Consider the following 21768-nt stretch of genomic DNA (forward strand, 5'->3'; position numbering starts at 1 on the left):
TTTGGGATAGGCAACTTTTTTTCTCCCACAAAAAAATTCAACATGCTGTAAGTTTTCATAGAGTACATCAAAAAATCTCAAATTTTGACTGTTTGTCAACCTATTATATATGCATCATTGGTACAAATTTGGCCTTGATTGATTAATATTTCGCAAAGTAAGAACCGTTCGGGTAAAACACTATTTTTTAGACAACTAATTTTTGAACTGTCATATCTCGGAAACCAGTGTACCGAAGTGAACGATTTTTTTAACGTTTATCAACAATATATTGATACTTAATACGACGTTATACAATGTAATATTTCCTCACGGCGAATTAAGTTATACCGGATTGAAATGTTTACCCATATAGAGAAAAACAAGTCAAATTTACAATAACACACAAAAATTATCAAATGTGTTCTTCCTTCAATCTAAATAGGCTCTAATATACAGGGTGTTGGGTTCCTTACCCAGAATATTTTAGGGGGTGATTAAGGATGATATTTGATGAAAAAAATTGTTCTACGCATATGGTCAAATCTCAACCATTACGGAGTTATTGAACTTGTCATGATTTTGACAATGCTTTCAATAAAATGGCTATTACATGAAAACGGTCGAACTTATTTAAGATCTCTCAGCACCGTTCGAAAGATTATGAAATTTGCTATTGAACGTCATCTTCGAACATGCAAATTTTTGTTACTTATTCACTTTTTAAGAGCAAATAAGTGAAAAGTAAGTGGTTTTTTATCAGTTTTTGTCAATTTACTCGAAAAAATGCGTAATTAACTTATTTTTTCCCTTAGACAAAGTTGAGCGCCTTGAAATGCTCTACAATTCGTTCTTTGGCACCAAACTCCTAACTCTTGTCATTTTCTCGCAATTTTGATTTGAATGCACTGTTTTGCATCATAAATTTGCTTCAGCAAGTGCATCAGATATTAGCTCTCTTGACCCCACTGTGACTGCGAAACTAGCGTCATATTTACTTCGCGCACACGGCTACTTGATTCCCCGCGCCGAACAACAACAGAATGGCGCGCTGGCGCATGAGTGAAAAGAACGACGCCGCTGCGTGTTCGGCAAGGTGTTCAGTTGAATGCTTTTTGTAATCGCAATGATTCTGGGAAGCTCATGATAATCCCGGGAAGAGGGTTGGATTTTGGTAGGCAGTAACTGAGGCTATCAGCCTGAGAGGCTTGGTTAGGGTGTTTTATTATTCCGGCATCGTCTTGGGGGATGGGAAACACCAGAATAAAACTGTTGTTGTCGATATCTGGAGGTTCGCGATGATTTTAATAGTGAGCTGGTGACTCCGGAAGTAACTTTGTTGGCTATAAAGTAACTAATAAAGCTTTGAGCGTACAGCACAATCTTCGGGTTTGGACGCTGTTCCTCCTGGTTCTCCAAACATTTCATATTCTCATGTCTTTTTCAACCACGTGTAGCCATGAAATCACCGACCATTAAACCTGGTTCCATGCTGAATGTTGTTTTCGTTATTATTCTTTCTTTTGATAATCGCACTACGTGCCCAGCCCACTGAAGTCTGCCGTAATTTATTCGTTTCAAAATAGTGCTTTTTGACGAAGTAGGTTGATCCTGATCGAAGTTTGCTGCTTCCTGCTCTTACTCATTCGCCAACAAATAGGTAAGAGCAGGATTTAGCAACTTCGATCATGTAAAATCTATCTCATTGAATATGACTAATATTCGCAGCACTTTGTGCTCTGTCTCTGTCTCCACTCGGGAGCTTGTAGTTTTGTAAAGTTTCGAAGCAACAACGCCATACTCAATTAGGATTTCTGAATGAAATTAAGATTTTGGGAGTAATTCCTCCAGAGATTTCCATAAGATTTTTTCCATCGATTCCTCCAAAATTACTTCGGAGATTCTTCTAGACTTCTTCCAGAGATTCCTCCAGGAACTCCTCTAGGGATTCCTCTAAGAATTTCTCAAAGGACTCCAAAGGACCAGCCATTTGTCCAGGGATTATTACAGGAATTATTGCAGAATTTCCTCCAGGAATACGTCTAGGAATTCCTCCAAGGATTCCTCCAGTAAATTCTTTAGGGATTTCAACATGAGTTCCGGTAGTATTTCCTGCAGGAATTCCTCTTGAATTCCCCTTACAGTTCCTCCAGGAATGCCTTTAGAGAATCCTCCAGAAATTCATCCAGGGACTTTTCCAGGAATACCTTCAAAAATTTCGTAAGAGAATCCTCCAGGAATACCTGCATGAATTCTTCAAGAAATTCTCTTTCCAGGAATTCTTCAGAAACTTCTCTAAGGGCTCCCGCAAGGATTACTCCAGAAATTCCTCAGTGATTTTTGAGCAATTCCTACATTAATTTCTCCAGTGATGCCTCCAGAGATTTTGTTAGTAATTCCCGCAGGCTTTTTTCAAGAAATTCCTTTAAAGGTTTCTCCAGGAACTCTTCCAGGGATTACTTGAGGGGTTCCCTCAGGAATTCCTCTGGCGATTTCTATTGGAATTTCTCTAAGAATTCCTTCAGGATTTCTACCAAGAATTGCTCCAGGAATTCCTTCAGAGTTTGCTCCAGAAATTTCTCCAGGGATTTCAACTAAAAATCGTCCTACAGGGATTATATCAAGAATTTCTTCACGGATTCCTTCAGAGATTCTTTTACTAGTTTTTCCATGGATCACCCAAAGAAATCCTCCGGGAATTCCTCCAGGGATTCAGTGAAGAATTTCTCCAGTTTCTTTTTGCCATAGTTATCTCTTAAGGAATTCTTGGAGAAATCCCAAGAGAAGTTCTTCGAGGTATCCCTGGAGGAAACTCTGGAGGAATTCCTTGAAGAATCTCTGAAGGAATTTCTGGAAGAATTTCTTCTGGAGGAATAACCGAAGTAATCTAGTAATCTCTGGAGCATTTCCTAGAAGAACCCCTGGAAAAACTCCTGAAGAAACCCCAGAAGGAATTCCTGAAGATTTCCTTGAAGAAATCTTAGAAGTAATCCCTGGATGAATCTCTGGAGAAATCATTGGAGGAATCCCTGAAGGAATTTTTGGTGAAATTCCTGGAAGAGCCTCTGGAGAAATTTATCGCACAATTGCTTGAGGATTTTCTTTAAGAATCCTTGGAAGAATGCGTCGAAGAACGTTTGGAACGAACGTTTCCTGGAGCAATTCTTGGACACAACTATGGAGGAGTCTCTGGAGGAGTCTCTGGAAGAATTCCTGGAATAATCCCTGACAGAATCCTTGAAGGAATTCTGGAGAAATCCCTGGAGGAATCCTAGAAGTAATCCATGGAAGTATTCTTGGAGGAATCCCTGGAGGGATTTCTGAAGGATTTTTTGTTTAAATTTTTGAGGACAACTTTGGAGGAAACCTTGGAAGAATCCCTGGAGGAATCCACGGAGAAATTTCTAGTGTAATCACAGGAGGAATGCCTGAAGAAATCTCTAAAGAAATTTCTAGACGAATCCTTGAAAGAATTCCTAGAGGACTCCTGAAGTATTACTGTGAGCATTCTCTAAAAAAATACTTGGAGGAGTTCCTAAAGGAGTCCCTGGAGGAATCTCTGCAGGATTCCCCGAATTAATTCATGGAGGAATTCGTAGAAGAAATCTTGGAGGAATCCCTGAAAGAATCTCTGGAGGAATCCCAGGATGAGTTCTGGAAGTATACCTGGAGGAGCTCCTGGAGAAATTTATCGAAGAATTCGTGGAGGAATCTCTTGAGAAATTACTGGTGGAAACCCTGAAGGTATTAACCAAGAAATCCTGGAAGGAAACCAGGAAGAATCCCTGGAAAACCTTCTGGAGCTATCCCTAAAAAAAACCTTGGAGGAATTATGGAGAAATCCCTGGAATCCTAAAAGCAATCTCTGGAGCAATTTTTGGAGGAATTCCTGGGGGGATTCCTAAAGGATTTTATAGAGATATTCCTGAAGGAATTTGTGAACCTATCTTTGAAGGAAACCTTGAAAGAATCCCTGGAGGAATCCTTGGAGGAATTTCTGGTGTAATCACCTGGAACATGCTCCTGAAGTAATTAATATCTGGAGCATTCTCTGAAAGAATACTTGGAGGATTCCCTGAAGGAATTACTAGAGCAATCCCTGGAGGAATATCTGATGGAATCTCTGGAATTTCTGGAGGTATACCTGGAGGAGTTCCTGGAGGAATTCGTGGAGGAAATTACTGGAGGATCCCCTGAAGGTATTAACAAAGTAATCCAAGGATGAAACCTGTAAGAATCCCGGGAGAACCCTCTGGAGGAATCCCTGAAGGAATTCTTGGAGAAATTCCTGGAAGAATTTGTGAACCAAATTTTGGAGGAAACCTTGAAAGAATCCCTGAAGAAATTTCTGGTTTTTCTAATAAAAATGAAACAAAACCAATCAGCAATGAAATTGTTACTTGGGTGTAGGAAACTCCGGAGAAGTTCCTAAAGGAATCTCTGAAAGAATTGTAGAATAATCTCAGTAAAAACTAAAGTATTATCTGGAGCTGCTCCGGGAAGAATCCCTACAGGAGGAAATTGAGAAGGATTTCCTGGAAAATCCCTGAAGAAAGTCTTGAAAAAAATACTGAAGGAATTTTTGGAGGAAACCTTAGTAAAATCCCTGGGAGAGTTTCTGATAGAATCCCTGAAAGAATTGCTGAAACAATCCCAGGTTGGAATGTTCCTAGAGGATTCGAAGAATTTGTGGAGAAATCACTAGAGGATTTTCTGTAGGAATAATTGGAGGAAACCTTGGAATTATCCCTGGAAGAATTTTAAGTGGAATTTCTGGGGTAGTTCCTGGAGCAATCCTTAGTGAAAGTTCTGGAGGAATTCCTGGAAGAATCATTTGAGAAATCCCTGGAACAATCCTTGAAGGAATCCATGGGGAAATGCTTCGAAAAAATCCTGAAAGAATTTATACAAAATAAATACTTGGAGGATTTTTATTCGAAAAATTCTACAGAAGTTTCTCGGAAAATGTCTACAAAAGTTCAATCAGGAATAACTTCATGAGTTTCTTTGGAAACTCCTGCACGAGTTCCTCCTGAAATTCTTCCAAAGCTTGCTTCAAGATTTCTTCCAGAGATACCTTTAAGAATTTTTGTAGAGATTCCTTCAAAATTCCTCCAAGAATTTCTCCAAGGATTCCGACAGCCATTTTTTCAGGGATTTCTCTAGAAGCTCCTCAAGGGATTCCCTTCAGAGAATCCTACAGAAATTCCTCCAAGGACTACTGCAAGGGTTTTTTTTTATTCTTCAATCACTTAACCTAATTTACAGCTCTATTGTCCACTAGGGCACTGCGTGAGCGATTCCAATTGGCGGCTGTACACTTTGTACAGCGCCTAAATGTATTCTATTCTAATTCGAACTGGTATCCATTTCTACCCTGTCCTTGGTAGAATGATGAGCACGATGTTTATGTGTGGCTCTTGTTCCATTTCCAGTCCGAGTGGGGGTCCATTATGAGTTGCCGTTTGCCGATATCCAAGATTCCGGGTCCGTTAGAGCAAATGCTCAGAAGAGGTTAAGGTGTCAGCCGCTCTCGGGGGGAAAAGCAACTGACGCAAAATTGCAAGTGCCGGGGCTGGGATCGAAACCATGACCATCAACTTAGGAAGTGAACGTGTAGCCACTACGCAACGGGCCCCGGCTACTGCAAGGGTTGCCCTAGAAATTCCACAAAGACTTCAGGAATTCCTATATCAATTTCTCCAGTGATGCCTTAAGGTGTTCCTCCAGGAATTGCTCCAGGTATTTCTTAAGGGATTTCGCTACAAATTCCTCAAAGAATTTCTCAAAGGATTCCTCCATGAATTCCTCAAAGGATAACTACAGGATTTTATCTAGGGATTGCTTCAAACATTCCTCCAGAAATTCCTCATACTACTCTTCTACTTAATTCCCATAACATTCCTCCAGAAACTTTAACAGAAATTCTTCAAGGGTATCTTTCAGAATGCCTCCAGGAAATCTGCCAGAAATTAATGTTCCTGAATTTAATTCCTTCTGAAGTTCCTCCAAGGAATCGTCTAGGAATCTCTCCAAGGATTTCTCTGAGGATTCCTCCAGAAAAGTTGTTTCGCTATAAATTTCTGCAGGGATTCCTCCAGGATTTTTTATTAAGGATTCCTCCAGGGGTTCTTCCATGGATTTTTCTATGGGTTATTCCTGAAATTCTTCGCGAAATTTTCCAAAGGATTCTTCCAGGAATCTCCCCTTAAATTCCATTTAAGCTGCTTCCAGGGAGATTCCTCCAGAGGTTCCACCGAGGATTCCTTCATGAACTCCTCCTGGAATTTTCTATAGGATTCCTCCAGGGATTCTTCCAGCAATTCTTCAAGGGATACCTCCGTGAATTCCTGCAGGGATTCTTCCAGGGTTTCCTCCAGGGTTTCCTCTATGTGCCCTCCCGGGATTCTTCGATTAATTCTTTCAGGAGTTCCTCCAGTTATTCATCGAGAAATTTTTCCTCAAATCATCCAGTGATTCATCCACGAATTTCTCGATTAACTGCTTCAGGAACTTCTCCAGGGATTCCTCCAGGAATTCTTCCAGGGATTCCTCCAAGGATTTCCTTTAGAGAATCCTCCAGAAATTCATCCATTGATTTCACCAAAAATTCCCTCAGCGATTCCTCCAGGAATTCTTCAATGGTTACTCCAAGTTCTCCGGAAATTTCTCCAAAAATCCTCTCAGGGATCCCTCCAGGGATTCCTCATGAGATTCTTATAAGGTTTTCTTTACCCACCTTGTGCATTAGGATCATGTTTGACCCCAAACTACGTCAGCGAGCTATTTCCAACGTCCATTAAAAAGGTCGACAAATTCTTCCAGGAATTACTCTTGGGATTCCTCCAAGGAATTCTCCAAGTTTCCTCCGAGGATTACTTGAGGAGTTTTTCCAGGGCTACCTCCAAGAACTCCTTGAGGATTAACTATGGGAAAAGGGAATAGATAAATTCCTCAAGAAATCCCTGAATGAATTCCTGGAGGATTTCCTTGAGGGATCCATGGAAAACTAGTGAAGGAATTTCTTGAAGGAATTCCTTATAGAATCCTTGGAGGACGAATTTTCGTAGGAATCCCTGGAGGAATCCTCGGAGGAATCCCTGGAGAAATTCCTGGAGGAAATTCTGATGAAATTCCTGAAGCAATTCTTGCAGGAATTCCTGAAGAAATTCTTAGAGAAATTCCTATAGAAATCATCAGAGGAATTTCTGATCGAACTGCTGAAGTGGTCGGCGTTAAGTCAGACCGGACCATCTGTTTTTCAATGATTTTGGAAAAATGTGCTGCAAGCACATGGAATATCAAATCAAATGCGTTATTATTTATCTCTGGAAGAGTTCCTGGAGAAATCTTTAAATGGATTTCTATAAAAAAAAATGCCTACAGGAATTACGGATAAAATCTCTAGAGCAATCCCAGGAGGAATACCTCGAGGCATCACTGGAGAAATTGATGTAGGAATTGCTGAAAAATCACTGTTGAATTTCTGGGGCAATCCTTGCAGAAGTCCGTAGAGAAATTTCTGAAGAATTTCTCGAAGAGTATTCCTTGAAGAATTCGTACAGGTATTCTTGGGTTAATTTTTATGAAATTTCTGGAGGAATTCTTGAAGGAATTTGTGGAGGAGCCCCTGGATGAATTTCTGGCGGATTCGTAGAGGCATTCCTGGAAGAACTTTAAGGAGAATTCTGGAGAATTCCTGCAGGAAATTTTTCCGGAACTCCTGGAGGAATGCGAGAAAGAATTCATGTAGTAATCCCTAAAGAAATTGCTGGAGGAATCCTTTGAGGAATTCCTAGAGAGTTTCGTGAAGGGATTTTAGGGAAATTCCTGGAGGAAGTTTTGCAGGAATTCGTGGAGGTTATTCTGAAGGAATTCCAGGACTAATACATGGAGAAAAAATAATCTTATAGAATCCCTGAGGAAATTCTTGCAGGAATCTCTAGAGGCATTCCGGGAGAAGCTAACACAGGAATTCTATAGGAATACCTAGGCGTATTCCTGGAGAAAATTTTGCAGGAACTCTTGGAGGAAATCTGTAGGAATTCTTGAAGTAATCCCTAGAAAAATTGCTGGTCCTTTGGAGTCCTTTGAGAAATTCTTGGAGAAATCCTTAGAGGAGTCTCTGGAGGAAATTTAGAAGAATCTCTGAAGTAATTTTTGAGGAATCGCTGGAAAAATTCTTATGGAAATCTCTGGAGGAATTTCTGGAGCAAAGTTTTTTTTCCTCCACGAATTCTCCAGTGATTACAACAGAAATTCCTCCAGGGATTCTTTACAGTTTCCTCCAAAATTTTCATCACAAACTCCTCCAGCAATTTCTCCAAGAATTCCTTCAGGGTATCCATTAGGAGGTTCTCCAGGGATTCTTCCAGGTTTTTTCCCTGGATTCCTTGGTTAATACCGTCAGGTTTTCCTTCAGTAATTTCTCCAGAGATTATCTTGGATGCCCTTAGAAGTTACATCTGGGATTCCTCCAAGAATTCCTCCACAAATTTCTGCATGAGTTCCTCCACTGATTCCTGCAGAGATTCTTCCAGGGATTTCTCTAGGAATTCCTTCAAGTATTCTTTCAGAGAATGCTCCATGTATTACTTCAGGATCGCTCTAGGCGTTCCTTCAGGGATTCCTCTAGGAATTCCTTCAGAGATTTTTTCAGACATTCTTCCTGTTTTTACTCCAGGGATTCTTCCAAGGTTTCCTGTAAAGTTGTCCTGACAAGTTCCTTCGTGGATTTCTCAAAGAAATCCTTCAGGAATTCCACGAAGAATTCCTCCAGGGATTACTTCTAGGATTCCTCCAAGATTTCTATCAGGGATTATTCCATGAATTCCTCCAGAGACTACTGCAGAGTTAACTCCAGGGTTGACTTTTCGTTAACTTACTTTATACTTTGCCTCAGGATTTTTTTTCCTGGAATTACTCCTGGCATTCTTCCAGATGTTTTTCTACGCATTCTTCCAAGGATCCTAAAAAATCCTCTAAAAATTCTGTTATCAATTTCGCCAGAGTATCTTCTAGGAATTTCACCAGAAATTCATTCAGGGATTCCTCCAAGGATTTCTCCAGAGATTCATCCAGGGATTCTTTCTAAGATTACTCCAGGGAAATCTTTAGGAACTCCTTCTGGTGTTCCTTCAGGATATTTTCCAGGAATTCCTGTAGTAATTCCTATAGACATTTCTGGTCCGTTGTAGCTCTTTGAGAAAGTTTCGGAGGCATCCCTAGAGGAATCTCTGGAGGAGTTTCTGGAGAAATCTCTGAAGGAAAGCTAGCAGAATCTCCGAATTAATTTTGTAGGAATCGCTGGAAAAATTCTTATGGAAATCTCTGGAGGAATTCCTAGAGCAATTTTGGAGGAATCCCAGGAAGAATTTCCGGAGAAACTCCTGAAAGAAGCTCATAAAATTATCCCTAATTGGATTTATGTAGATACTTTCGGAGAAACTTCTGCAGAATGTTTCAAATGATTTCTGGATAAGTTGTTTAAAAAACTCTTTAAAAAAATCCCGGAGGATGTTCTGCAAGAAATTCCTAAGAAATTCACAGATGAACATCCAATTGATTTTCCTGAAAAATGTTCTTGGAAAAGAAATCCTGAATAAACTTCGAATAAACTCACGAAATAATTCTTTTTTTTTAATTCCTTCAGTATTTTTTCCAAGAATTTCTTCAGGGATTTTTCCAGAAATTCCTTCTCAATTTCCTCCAGGATTTGCTCCTGTAGGGATTCTTCCCGGAGCAGCTCCAGAGAATACCTTAGTTTTTACTGAGATTATTCTACGAATTCTTTTAGGAATTCCTCTAGGAACTTCTCCGGAGTTTCCTACAGGAACACCTCAATGAACTTCTCCTGGGATTCCTCCAGCAATTCCTTTGAGGACCCCTGTAGAAACTCCTGGAGGATTTTCTTGAGGAACTGATGAAGCAATTCCTAGCGAAAATTCCCGAGAGAATCACAGGTGGCATTTCTTGTTCAATTCTTGCAGGAAACCTTGGAGGCAATCTGGAGGATTCCCTGGAGGTATGATGGATCATTTGCTGGAGAATTATTTGGCAAAATCTCGAAAAAATCACTTTATGTAGGAAAATCGGCAGGATTTCTTGGATGTTTCGCTGGAGGAATTCCTAAAAGAATCACCAAAAATAAAACTTGCTCCGAAAATTCTTACCAGGATTTTTCTAGAGATTCTTCCTAGAGCTGCTCCAGAGATTCCTCTAGCTACTACTCCAAGAATTTCCATAAAAATTCCACTTTCAATTTTTCCAGGGATTCCTCCAAGAATTCCTTCAGGGCATCCTGCTGGGAACCTTCAGGAATTTATCCAGAAATTTCTCCTGCGATTCATTTAAGATTTCCTTCAGGGATTCCCCTAGAAAGTATTCCTGGTTTCCTCCAGGGATTTCTTTAGTCATTCCTCAAGTGATTACACCAGAAACTCCCCCTACGATTCCTCCAGGGATTCTTCCAAGGTTTCCTCCAACGTTTCCTTCACAAATTAATCCAGTAATTTCTCCAAGAACTTCTTCAGGGATTCCTCCAGAAAGTCCTCCAGAGATTCCTCCAGGTTTCCTCCCTGGATTCCATAAATCACTCCTACAAGGGTTTCTCCAGTAATTCGTCCAGATATTCCCCCACGAATTATTCGATTAATTCCTCCAGGAAATCCTCCAGGGATGTCTTCTGAAATTTCTTCTGGGATTTCTTCAGGAATTCCTACAGGAATTCCAAAGTTTCCTCCAAGAATTCTCCCAAATTTTCCTCCACGTATTCCTCCAAGAATATCACCAGGGATTCCTCCACATATTCCACCAAGGAATTTTCTAGGAATTCCGTCAGGGAATTCTCCAGATATTCCTTCAGGGTTTTCTCCAGGCATTTCTTTAGTGATTACACCAGAAATTCCTTTAGGGATTCTTTGAAGGTTTCCTCCACAATTTGGTTCACAAATTCACAAAATTGATTGCAATTGCGACTGCCAAGCCGAAAATCGTCCCAGGTTTCCAGATTCCTCAGTCGAAAGCTACCTCCAAACCTTCAGGGGATCCTCCAGTAATTTCCTCCACGAACTCCTCCAGGAACTCCTCCAGAAATTCCAGAGATTTCATCAGATATTCCTCCAGGGATTGCTCTAGTAATTCCTTCAGGGAATCCTCCAAGTATTCTTTAAGAGAATGCTTCAGATATTAATTACTTCAGGAGCATGTTCCAGGTGATTACACCAGAAATTCCTCCAAGGATTCCTCCAGGGATTCTTTCAAGGTTTCCTTCAAAGATGGGTTCACAAATTCCTTCAGGAATATCTCCATAAAATCCTTCAGGAATCCCCCCAGGAATTCCTCCAAAAATTGCTCCAGAGATTGCTTTTAGGATTCCAGGGATTTCTCCATAATTCCTCCAAGGTTTTTTTTAGGGATAGCTCCAGAAGGTTTTCCAGGGATTCTTCCTGGTTTCCTTCCAGGATTTCTTGGTTAATACCTTCAGGGTTTCCACCAGTAATTTCTCAAGAGATTCCTCCACGAATTCTTCGATAAATTTCTCCAGGAGCTCCTGCAGGTATACTTCCAGAACTCATCCTGGGATTCCTCCAGAGATTCTTTCAGGGATTCCTCCAAGATTTCTTCTACGAATTCCTCCATGAATTAATTCGGGGAATCCTGCAGAGATTCCTCCAGGGACTCCTTTAGGAACTCCTCCAAGTATTTTTTTAGAGAATGCTCACAGTAATACTTCAGGAGTCCTCTAGGAATTCTTTCAAGGATTCGTCTAGAAATTTCTTTAGAGATTTCTTCAGGCATTCCTCCTGTGATTACACTAGAAATTTCTCCGTGGATTCCTCCAGGGATTCTTCCAAGGTTTCCTCCAAAGTTGTCCTCAAAAATTTAAACAAAAAATCCTTCAGAAATCCCTCCAGGGATTCCTCCAAGAATACTTCCATGGATTACTTCTAGGATTCCTCCAGGGATTTCTCCAGAATTCCTTCAAGGATTCTGTCAGGGATTATTCCAGGAATTCTTCCAGAGACTCCTCCAGAGACTCCTCCATAGTTGTGTCCAAGAATTGCTCCAGGAAACGTTCGTTCCAAACGTTCTTCGACGCATTCTTCCAAGGATTCTTAAAGAAAATCCTCAAGCAATTGTGCGATAAATTTCTCCAGAGGCTCTTCCAGGAATTTCACCAAAAATTCCTTCAGGGATTCCTCCAATGATTTCTCCAGAGATTCATCCAGGGATTACTTCTAAGATTTCTTCAAGGAAATCTTCAGGAATTCCTTCTGGGGTTTCTTCAGGAGTTTTTCCAGGGGTTCTTCTAGGAAATGCTCCAGAGATTACTAGATTACTTCGGTTATTCCTCCAGAAGAAATTCTTCCAGAAATTCCTTCAGAGATTCTTCAAGGAATTCCTCCAGAGTTTCCTCCAGGGATACCTCGAAGAACTTCTCTTGGGATTTCTCCAAGAATTCCTTAAGAGATAACTATGGCAAAAAGAAACTGGAGAAATTCTTCACTGAATCCCTGGAGGAATTCCCGGAGGATTTCTTTGGGTGATCCATGGAAAAACTAGTAAAAGAATCTCTGAAGGAATCCGTGAAGAAATTCTTGATATAATCCCTGTAGGACGATTTTTAGTTGAAATCCCTGGAGAAATTTCTGGAGCAAACTCTGAAGGAATTCCTGGAGCAATTCTTGGTAGAAATCCTGAAGGAATTCTTAGAGAAATTCCAATAGAAATCGCCAGAGGAATTCCTGAGGGAACCCCTCAAGTAATCCCTGGAAGAGTTCCTGGAGAAACCTTTAAAGGAATTTCTTGAAAAAAGCCTGCGGGAATTACTAACAAAATCTCAGGAGGCATCACTGGAGAAATTAATGTAGGAATTGCTCAAAAATCACTGAGGAATTTCTGGAGTAATCCTTGCGGGAGCCCTTAGAGAAGTTTCTGAAGAATTCCTGGAAAGAGAATTTCTTGAAGAATTCATGCAGGTATTCCTGGAGGATTCTCTTACGAAATTTTTGAAGGTATTCCTGGAAAAGTCCCTGGATGAATTTCTGGAGGATTCTCTAAAGGCATTCCTGGAGGAACTGTAAGGGGAATTCAAGAGGAATTCCTGCAGGAAATACTACCGGAACTCATGTTGAAATCCCTAAAGAATTTACTGGAGGAATCCTTGGAGGAATTCCTAGACGTATTCCTGGAGGAAATTCTGCAATAATTCCTGTAATAATCCCTGGACAAATGGCTGGTCCTTTGGAGTCCTTTGAGAAATTCTTAGAGGAATCCCTAGAGGAGTTCCTGGAGGAATCTCTGGAAGAAGTCTAGAAGAATCTCCGAAGTAATTTTGGAGGAATCGATGGAAAAAATCTTATGGAAATCTCTGGAGGAATTACTCCCAAAATCTTAATTTCATTCAGAAATCCTAATTGAGTATGGCGTTGTTGCTTCGAAACTTTACAAAACTACAAGCTCCCGAGTGGAGACAGAGACAGAGCACAAAGTGCTGCGAATATTAGTCATATTCAATGAGATAGATTTTACATGATCGAAGTTGCTAAATCCTGCTCTTACCTATTTGTTGGCGAATGAGTAAGAGCAGGAAGCAGCAAACTTCGATCAGGATCAACCTACTTCGTCAAAAAGCACTATTTTGAAACGAATAAATTACGGCAGACTTCAGTGGGCTGGGCACGTAGTGCGATTATCAAAAGAAAGAATAATAACGAAAACAACATTCAGCATGGAACCAGGTTTAATGGTCGGTGATTTCATGGCTACACGTGGTTGAAAAAGACATGAGAATATGAAATGTTTGGAGAACCAGGAGGAACAGCGTCCAAACCCGAAGATTGTGCTGTACGCTCAAAGCTTTATTAGTTACTTTATAGCCAACAAAGTTACTTCCGGAGTCACCAGCTCACTATTAAAATCATCGCGAACCTCCAGATATCGACAACAACAGTTTTATTCTGGTGTTTCCCATCCCCCAAGACGATGCCGGAATAATAAAACACCCTAACCAAGCCTCTCAGGCTGATAGCCTCAGTTACTGCCTACCAAAATCCAACCCTCTTCCCGGGATTATCATGAGCTTCCCAGAATCATTGCGATTACAAAAAGCATTCAACTGAACACCTTGCCGAACACGCAGCGGCGTCGTTCTTTTCACTCATGCGCCAGCGCGCCATTCTGTTGTTGTTCGGCGCGGGGAATCAAGTAGCCGTGTGCGCGAAGTAAATATGACGCTAGTTTCGCAGTCACAGTGGGGTCAAGAGAGCTAATATCTGATGCACTTGCTGAAGCAAATTTATGATGCAAAACAGTGCATTCAAATCAAAATTGCGAGAAAATGACAAGAGTTAGGAGTTTGGTGCCAAAGAACGAATTGTAGAGCATTTCAAGGCGCTCAACTTTGTCTAAGGGAAAAAATAAGTTAATTACGCATTTTTTCGAGTAAATTGACAAAAACTGATAAAAAACCACTTACTTTTCACTTATTTGCTCTTAAAAAGTGAATAAGTAACAAAAATTTGCATGTTCGAAGATGACGTTCAATAGCAAATTTCATAATCTTTCGAACGGTGCTGAGAGATCTTAAATAAGTTCGACCGTTTTCATGTAATAGCCATTTTATTGAAAGCATTGTCAAAATCATGAAAAGTTCAATAACTCCGTAATGGTTGAGATTTGACCATATGCGTAGAACAATTTTTTTCATCAAATATCATCCTTAATCACCCCCTAAAATATTCTGGGTAAGGAACCCAACACCCTGTATCTTTTTTTTTCTGTTCGGGTGAGCCACTGCAACCAGTATTTAGATCTTTTGTGGCATTACCCGTATCCTTAGTATTTAGTGCATGTCGTACTACTCCATTGCCATTGAGAGGCAATGAAGCATCGATTTCTGTACCGTTCATGGTGCAAGAAATCGATTGCGATAAAAAGGTCCCGTTATCATAAAGATTTAAATCCCAGTGAAAGAGCGCCCCTAATCAAACACAATCTATTTGAATTCTGAGAAAAACGAAACGGTGGTACTGATATTTATCCATGCATCGGAACTCTAGCCCCATCCATGTCTTGCTTCTAGTTTAGTCCCAGGACAACATAGAAAAACCCGGGACTTTAGGCTAGTTGCAAAACTGTGTCAAATTAGAGAATGTGTTCTGCAATAAGAATACACGTGAGTCCTTGAATTACCAGAACTTAACAGTCCTTGATAGGTTAGTACGCAGTTAGATACGTATAGCATGTTTGTTTTCCTAACATCAAGTGTAGTCTCGGGTGGGCAAAGTCCGATTCTTTAACTATCAGCAAGGCCGAATAAATGCAATTTTAGAAACTGTCACCAGTAACAAGGACTTTGTACTATGAATCCTTATTACCAAAACACATTACCCCAACTTGACAAACCGAATGTCACTAGGGTTCGGTTTGGTAGATCTTGAACCGTAACGCAACACATAAAGGCGATCTACCTACGTTACAGGCTCCGTTAAAGATCGAGCATATTTTAAACCCCCTCAACCATTCATCCATCAGCACGGGTCGCCTGACACCTTGGATTGGGGTTCCCTGTTTAGTGGACTTTTACCCCCGGAACAGGTGATCCGTAGTGTTATTCTTAGCCAATTGAGACAACCGTTACCGACACTACACAGCTATCTAGGCTGATCGGGGAAAGAAGTTAATATTGATGATCAACTTCATACGGACCCGAACAGCCGTACAATATATATCTTAATAGGGTTATTTTGAGAACAGAAGTGGAAAATCTTTGGATATCAACACTAATTTTTTTTAACATTGATGTAAAAAAAATACATTTTTTTGAGAAAAATCCAAAAAGTGTCAATCCATGATAACTTTTTTCAACGTTTCAAAAGTACCTATGTTTTAATAGTTTGTAAAGCATTAACATATTTGATCAAATCTGACTATTGATATTGATCGTTTGATGATTTACATATTGTTAGTGTACGTTCAAAATTTCATTCATTTCTGTTCACTGGTTTCCGAGATATGACAGCTCAAAAATGAGTTGTCTGAAAAATAGTGTTTTACCCGAACCGTTCTAACTTTGCGAAAGATTAATCAATCGAGCCTAAATTTGTACCAATGATGCACATATAATAGGTTGACAAACAGTCAAAATTTGAGATTTTTTGATGCGCTCTATGAAAAGTTATAGCATGTTGAACTTTTTTGTGAGAGAAAAAAAAAGTTTCCTATCCCAAACATTTTGGCCATCCCCTGTATACTATTAAGTACAAAAAAAAGATCTTCGGCTCCGTAAAGCGTTATACGCGATTGAGCCCCAAATAAATGAAGTAGATAAAAAAAAGACTATCAACTATTGAGCTGTCATATCTTGGAGACCAGTGAACCGAATTTAATGAAATTTTAAGCGATTATCAACAATATAAAAGGGCTTGAAAGTTCATCAGAACATAGATACTTTTTAAACTTTGAAAAAAGTTATGATGGTTTGACATTTTCACCCATTTAGAGGAAAATGAGTTAAATTTACTATACTGCACAAAAATTACTAAATGCGTTCTTCCTTTAATCCAAATAGGCTCTAATATATCTTTTTATAGATATCTTATGAACAGAAGTAGAAAATCTTTGGATACCGTCGTTGGGGGTGAGAATGGGTCAAAAAAGGATACTCAAAGATTGTTTGTTAATTAACAAATGCAATTGAAGTCGGAATTACTTTTTATTTGGTATGTATATTCTTCTATGTGGTAATGATAGTTTAGCAAGAAAGTATCACGTTATATGAATTGCTTACTAAACTACAAATGATTGAAAATTGACCCAATCTCACCCCTTAGAGGGGGTGAGAATGGGTCAAAGTATTCGAAATCGCCTATCTTAGAATATAAGTTTATTTTATTGATCATATTTAGTAAACCTATTTAAAACACAATGTTATCATGACGAATATAAACTTAGGTAATTTTAAAAGATGATTAATCCACCTTAAAGGCCTCATACAACCGAAAAAATGGTTGAAATTTGATGAAATGAAGTTTGTATGCTGTATCGCCATTTTTAGCCACCATAATCATCCTCATTTAGAGTTTCAACCTTCATGAGAGGAGGGGGGATTACAATGAGGGAGGGGCGCATTGAAAGATTGATTTAAAAAAAAAAACATGATAGTTTTAGTATACTTCATAAGAAATGTTTAACCAAATCCTCCGTTATAAACTCTTATGTACATCATCATTGACCTCTATATTGCTAAAGCAAATCACTCCATTTCGAGATAGAGAATCACTATTAAGTCTATTTTGTGAGCTTACGATATTGCAGTACTCTAAAGATTAGCTGTTGATAAATAAGAGGAGCTGTCCAAACGCATGGGTATATTGTTATAAATGTTTTTATGCACTAAACGTATTAACACATCGTTTGACACTTCTCGACATATTTTCGAAAGAAAGCGTGCTTTTATGAAGATACGGTAAACATGGCACCACTCTAACGTCAAATGGGGACTGAAAAATAAGTTGAATTTTTAGTTAAGGTTATGTGCACTCGATAACTTGCTTGACCCAATCTCACCCCCATTCTTAATATTTAGACATAGGGTAAAAATATTGAATTTTTAAATAAAAAGAGCAATGAAATCCCGATTTTTTCATTGCGTCAACCAGGTAATACCTACAGCTAATCACTTATAAAAAAATATGGTTAGGTACTTGTGTTAAACATTACGAAGGATATTTTTTTTTCAGAGTGATTTACTAGTAGTTTCATCATATAAGTTTAGCCACAAATTTACCAAAAAATGATTATTGCTAAACACCTTATTCTGCATCATGACGTGTAAAAACATCTCCTTTTTGAAATAATATAAAGTTTTCAATATAAATTAGCGATAGTTAATGAGCTATTTTAAATTTTATGTTTCTCCGTTTTGACCCAATCTCACCCCCCAGACCCATTGTCACCCCCATCGACGGCATCAAAAATAAAATGTTATGACATTGATGGAAAAAAATGCATATTTTCGAAAAAGATCCAAAAGTGTCAATCCATCATAACTTTTTTCAACGTTTAAAAAGTACCCATGTTCTAAATGATTTTCAAGCATTAATATATTGTGGATAAAAGTTCAAAATTTCATTCTATTCGGTTCACTGTTCCCCGAGATATGACAGCTCAAAAAAAATTAGTAGTCCAAAAAATAGTGTTTTGCCAGAACGGTTATAACTTCGCGAAAGATTAACCAATCGAGCTCAAATTTGTACCAATGATGCACATATATTAGGTTGACAAACAGTCAAAATTTGAGAATATTTGATGCAATCTATGAAAAGATACACCATGTTGAACTTTTTTGTGAGAGAAAAAAAAGTTGCCTATCTCAAACATTTTGGCCATCCCCTGTATATTACATTTTTGAACTGTGGTTCGAAAATCTTATCTATATGTAATCTTTGAAGCTATACTTTCGCCACCTGGTGAATCAATTCTGAAGTAAATTATCCATAAAATAAGATATATTGGTATTGTTTGTCATTATATTGCATCAAGACATTCACCTCAAAAGAAGTTAACTTTTTCGAGGACGTTTGTCGCTCAGGGTGTCTAGGATGCTGAGTGAATATGTATCTATTAGTGCCAGCTTGCAGAAAAACATTAGCATATTGTGGAACGGACCTGGTGTGATGGTTAGAACACTTGACTATCACGCCGCGAGGACCTGGGATCGAATCCCACTCCCGACAAACTCGCAAAATGTGAGTTCTTCCTTCGGAAGGGAAGTAAAGCGTGGGTCCCGAGATGAACTAGCATAGGGCTAAAAATCTCGTTAATACAGACAAAAAAAAACATTAGCATAATTTTTAATTATCAAATTATCAAATAGATTTTGATGTATTTAACACTTTTGCCGAAGACACGAACGTTCTATGCATTTATAATATCATGATATTCAAGCTTTTTATCCGTAATTTCTATACACACTAGCGCCATCTACATGACTAATTTCGATTCAATTAATTTATTATAACATTTCCCTTGGTCTGCAGAACAATTTTGTCGAAGACAGCATTATTCTAGGAAGTCCAGATCAAAAGATACAATCATTTGTGCCGTGGGGTCCAATGGACCCCAGGGGTACAAAATCGTCCAGTTCAACTTTGACATCGAGAATAATCCATAGTAGGGTAATTTGCCAATTGTTGCACGGCTAAAAACTCGCCTATTGTTGCACACTCCATGCTTTTCTTATGGGGTGTGCAATAATTGGCGAACTTTTAGACGTGCAACAATTGGCGATTTACCCTATGCCATGAAACTATTGGTATTTTTGCACAAATAACTCAGGGGCCATTCATAAACCACGTATACTTTTTGGGGGGAGGAGGGGGGTTTGGCCAAAGTCTACGCTCCATACAAATTTCAAATTTTTTATGAACAAAAGTCTACGAGGGGGGAGGGGGGGGGTCTGGTATGACCAAATTTTGGTCTACGTGGTTTATGAACAGCCCCTCATCGCAGTGTAGTTTGAAGGTACTGTAAAAATGGATATGTCAATCCAAACTTGTATGCGACAACTTCAAAGTGGCTCTGGGGTCCAATGGACCCCAGGTATCCATTTGAGGGTTAAACGTGTTCGCGTTATACATTTTTGTAGTTTTCCGTCCTCAATAAAGTTGTGATTTATTAGTTAATAAAGTTCAATGTTTTTTATGTAAAACGCGAGTGTTTATAAGGTGCCCAAAAGATCGACATTAGTGCGCGAACAAATACAAAGTGGCACTTTTGGCCATCCATAACTACAAGATAGTGTAACTTGGAGTTGTTAATGCAGAACTAAAACGTTGTGTTTAGATGTTGCGGCTGTTCATCAATGATGCTCGGTGAGAATATTATTTTTATCATATTTTTATACCTAATAATTCTGTGCGACAAATGCAACTGAAAATACTTGTCATTACTTCACACATGTTACTTTATTTTATGCAATCCGTCGTGCGCAATTTTAAAAGGGCCTGTTACCGAACGGTATACCATCCTAATTAGATTTTATTTGTAAGATAGATTCGGGACGATAGGGAGACGTGTAAAGTTTGTTTTTCAACTGTTCATTTGAATTGTGCGTGCGACTGGCGGTTAAATTCAGCAATAAAAACCCAATAACTGGTAAGTGGGTGGTGAACTCCCGTGTGAAGTCGTCGGCTTTACTGCCGGAAGTTAAAGATAGCGAGTGACAAAAATGATTGAAATGACGGCGGGTGAGAACATTCGGCGAACAATCGAGAGGAGTTCGCGAAGACGAAATCGAAATTCGCATCGCTTCGAGGCGGAGTACCCGTTGAGAAGAATTAGAAGAATAAGTCCTATTTTCGATTCCACTGGGACCGCGAACCTTCCGAGAATCTACCAGGGCGGCTTCCTCAGTGATACACCAAGTGGTCTGTAATTGCGTGTGGATCTCCGACCGGTCGTTCCGGAACGGATCGAACGCCTGAACATGAGTGCCCTACATGGACAATATCAGCCGAGGATTCGGCCTATACGGCAATTGTGACGCGTGTCCAGCCAATCCAGCCTCCATCGGGGAACCGAGACCTAGAGCCTTCACGGAGATATCCGTCCAATCGCTGCTAGACCAAGCGGTAGCCGAACCAAGACCTTTACATCGGTCCCGTCTGACGATCAAGGGTGCCACCAGCTTCAACCAATCAAACCCGACCCCCCTCTCCCTCATTTTCCGATCATGGGAACGGTCAATTGTTATCGACACGTGCTAGCTCAATACCGGGGGCTGAGCAAAGGCCAGCTACGCTTCATAAATGCTCGCCCGGCATGTCATCCACCTGTACACCGCCAGAAGCGCATGAATAAACCTGAGCAAGATACAATATCTCTATTTTTGTAGACTTCCGCATCCGAAACCTCCCCCTTCTAGAAAACGCCCTGGGACCGGGCAGTCAAAAGAGCCCGGAAGCTGCCGTTGGCTAGACCCGCAGCTTGAGGCTTACGACTCCCGGAGTCAAAAGTTGTTTCACAACCTGCATTTTTTCTATTCTCGCTTCAGAGAGCGAGTAATGGCGCTTAAGCCTGGGCTCTAAGGCCAGAACACAAGTACTAAAAAACTCTGTCCAATTACAGGAGAAAATATGCCAACTTTAATGGAGTGTGCTGTGCATTAACCTTCTTAGCTGCGCCACTCCCAACGATTTTATGTTCAAACCCCATTCTCCTGAAACAAAATGGTTGGTACGGATTCTTCCTCTATTGAATTCAAACAGGTTTGTCAATCATGTTATTCATGAGTGGATACCTTGATTGCCTCATTTTTTTAAATTATCTTCCCCATTAGTCTGCATAGTGGCCCATCTCTGATACGCTGCAAATATTATTACAGGCGGAAACATTTCAGAAAAAATTGGCTGTTGAAGCACTAGAATAGAAACAGAAAATAGAAAAGCGGTCCTGGCCAAAATAGAAGCACTGCGTCTGCTTTGGCCATATTCTCAACTTTGATTTCTATTTTGACCAATAACGTGTATTTCTTATGAGAGTGGCCAAATCAGAAGCACCCTGGCCAAAATAGACTTATGGGAGCTGTTTTTAAGGAAACATATTTTTTCTTGCTTTGTTTTTAATCATTTTCTATGGTTTTCACAGCTTTAATCATCGTATTGTGTATATTGAGATCTAGACGAAAAAATATATTTTGCATGTTTAGAACACAACAGACTGAATAATGCACTAACACTCGACGGGTCAAAACTGATGCTTCTACCCTACTTAATTTTGACAAAA

The 21768-nt window shown here is 39.6% G+C and overlaps 1 protein-coding gene and 1 long non-coding RNA gene across 11 annotated transcripts in view; one reads left to right on the forward strand and one right to left on the reverse strand.

Moving 5' to 3' along the window:
* The window catches only part of LOC109432733 (innexin shaking-B), a 434999-nt gene that overhangs the window by 235000 nt on the left and 178231 nt on the right, over positions 1 to 21768 (reverse strand). The window lies entirely within an intron of this gene.
* LOC134292170 (uncharacterized) overlaps positions 1 to 21768 on the forward strand; it is a 288122-nt gene that overhangs the window by 146260 nt on the left and 120094 nt on the right. The window lies entirely within an intron of this gene.

The sequence above is a fragment of the Aedes albopictus genome, chromosome 3 (assembly GCF_035046485.1).
Source record: "Aedes albopictus strain Foshan chromosome 3, AalbF5, whole genome shotgun sequence".
Lineage (NCBI taxonomy): Eukaryota > Metazoa > Arthropoda > Insecta > Diptera > Culicidae > Aedes > Aedes albopictus.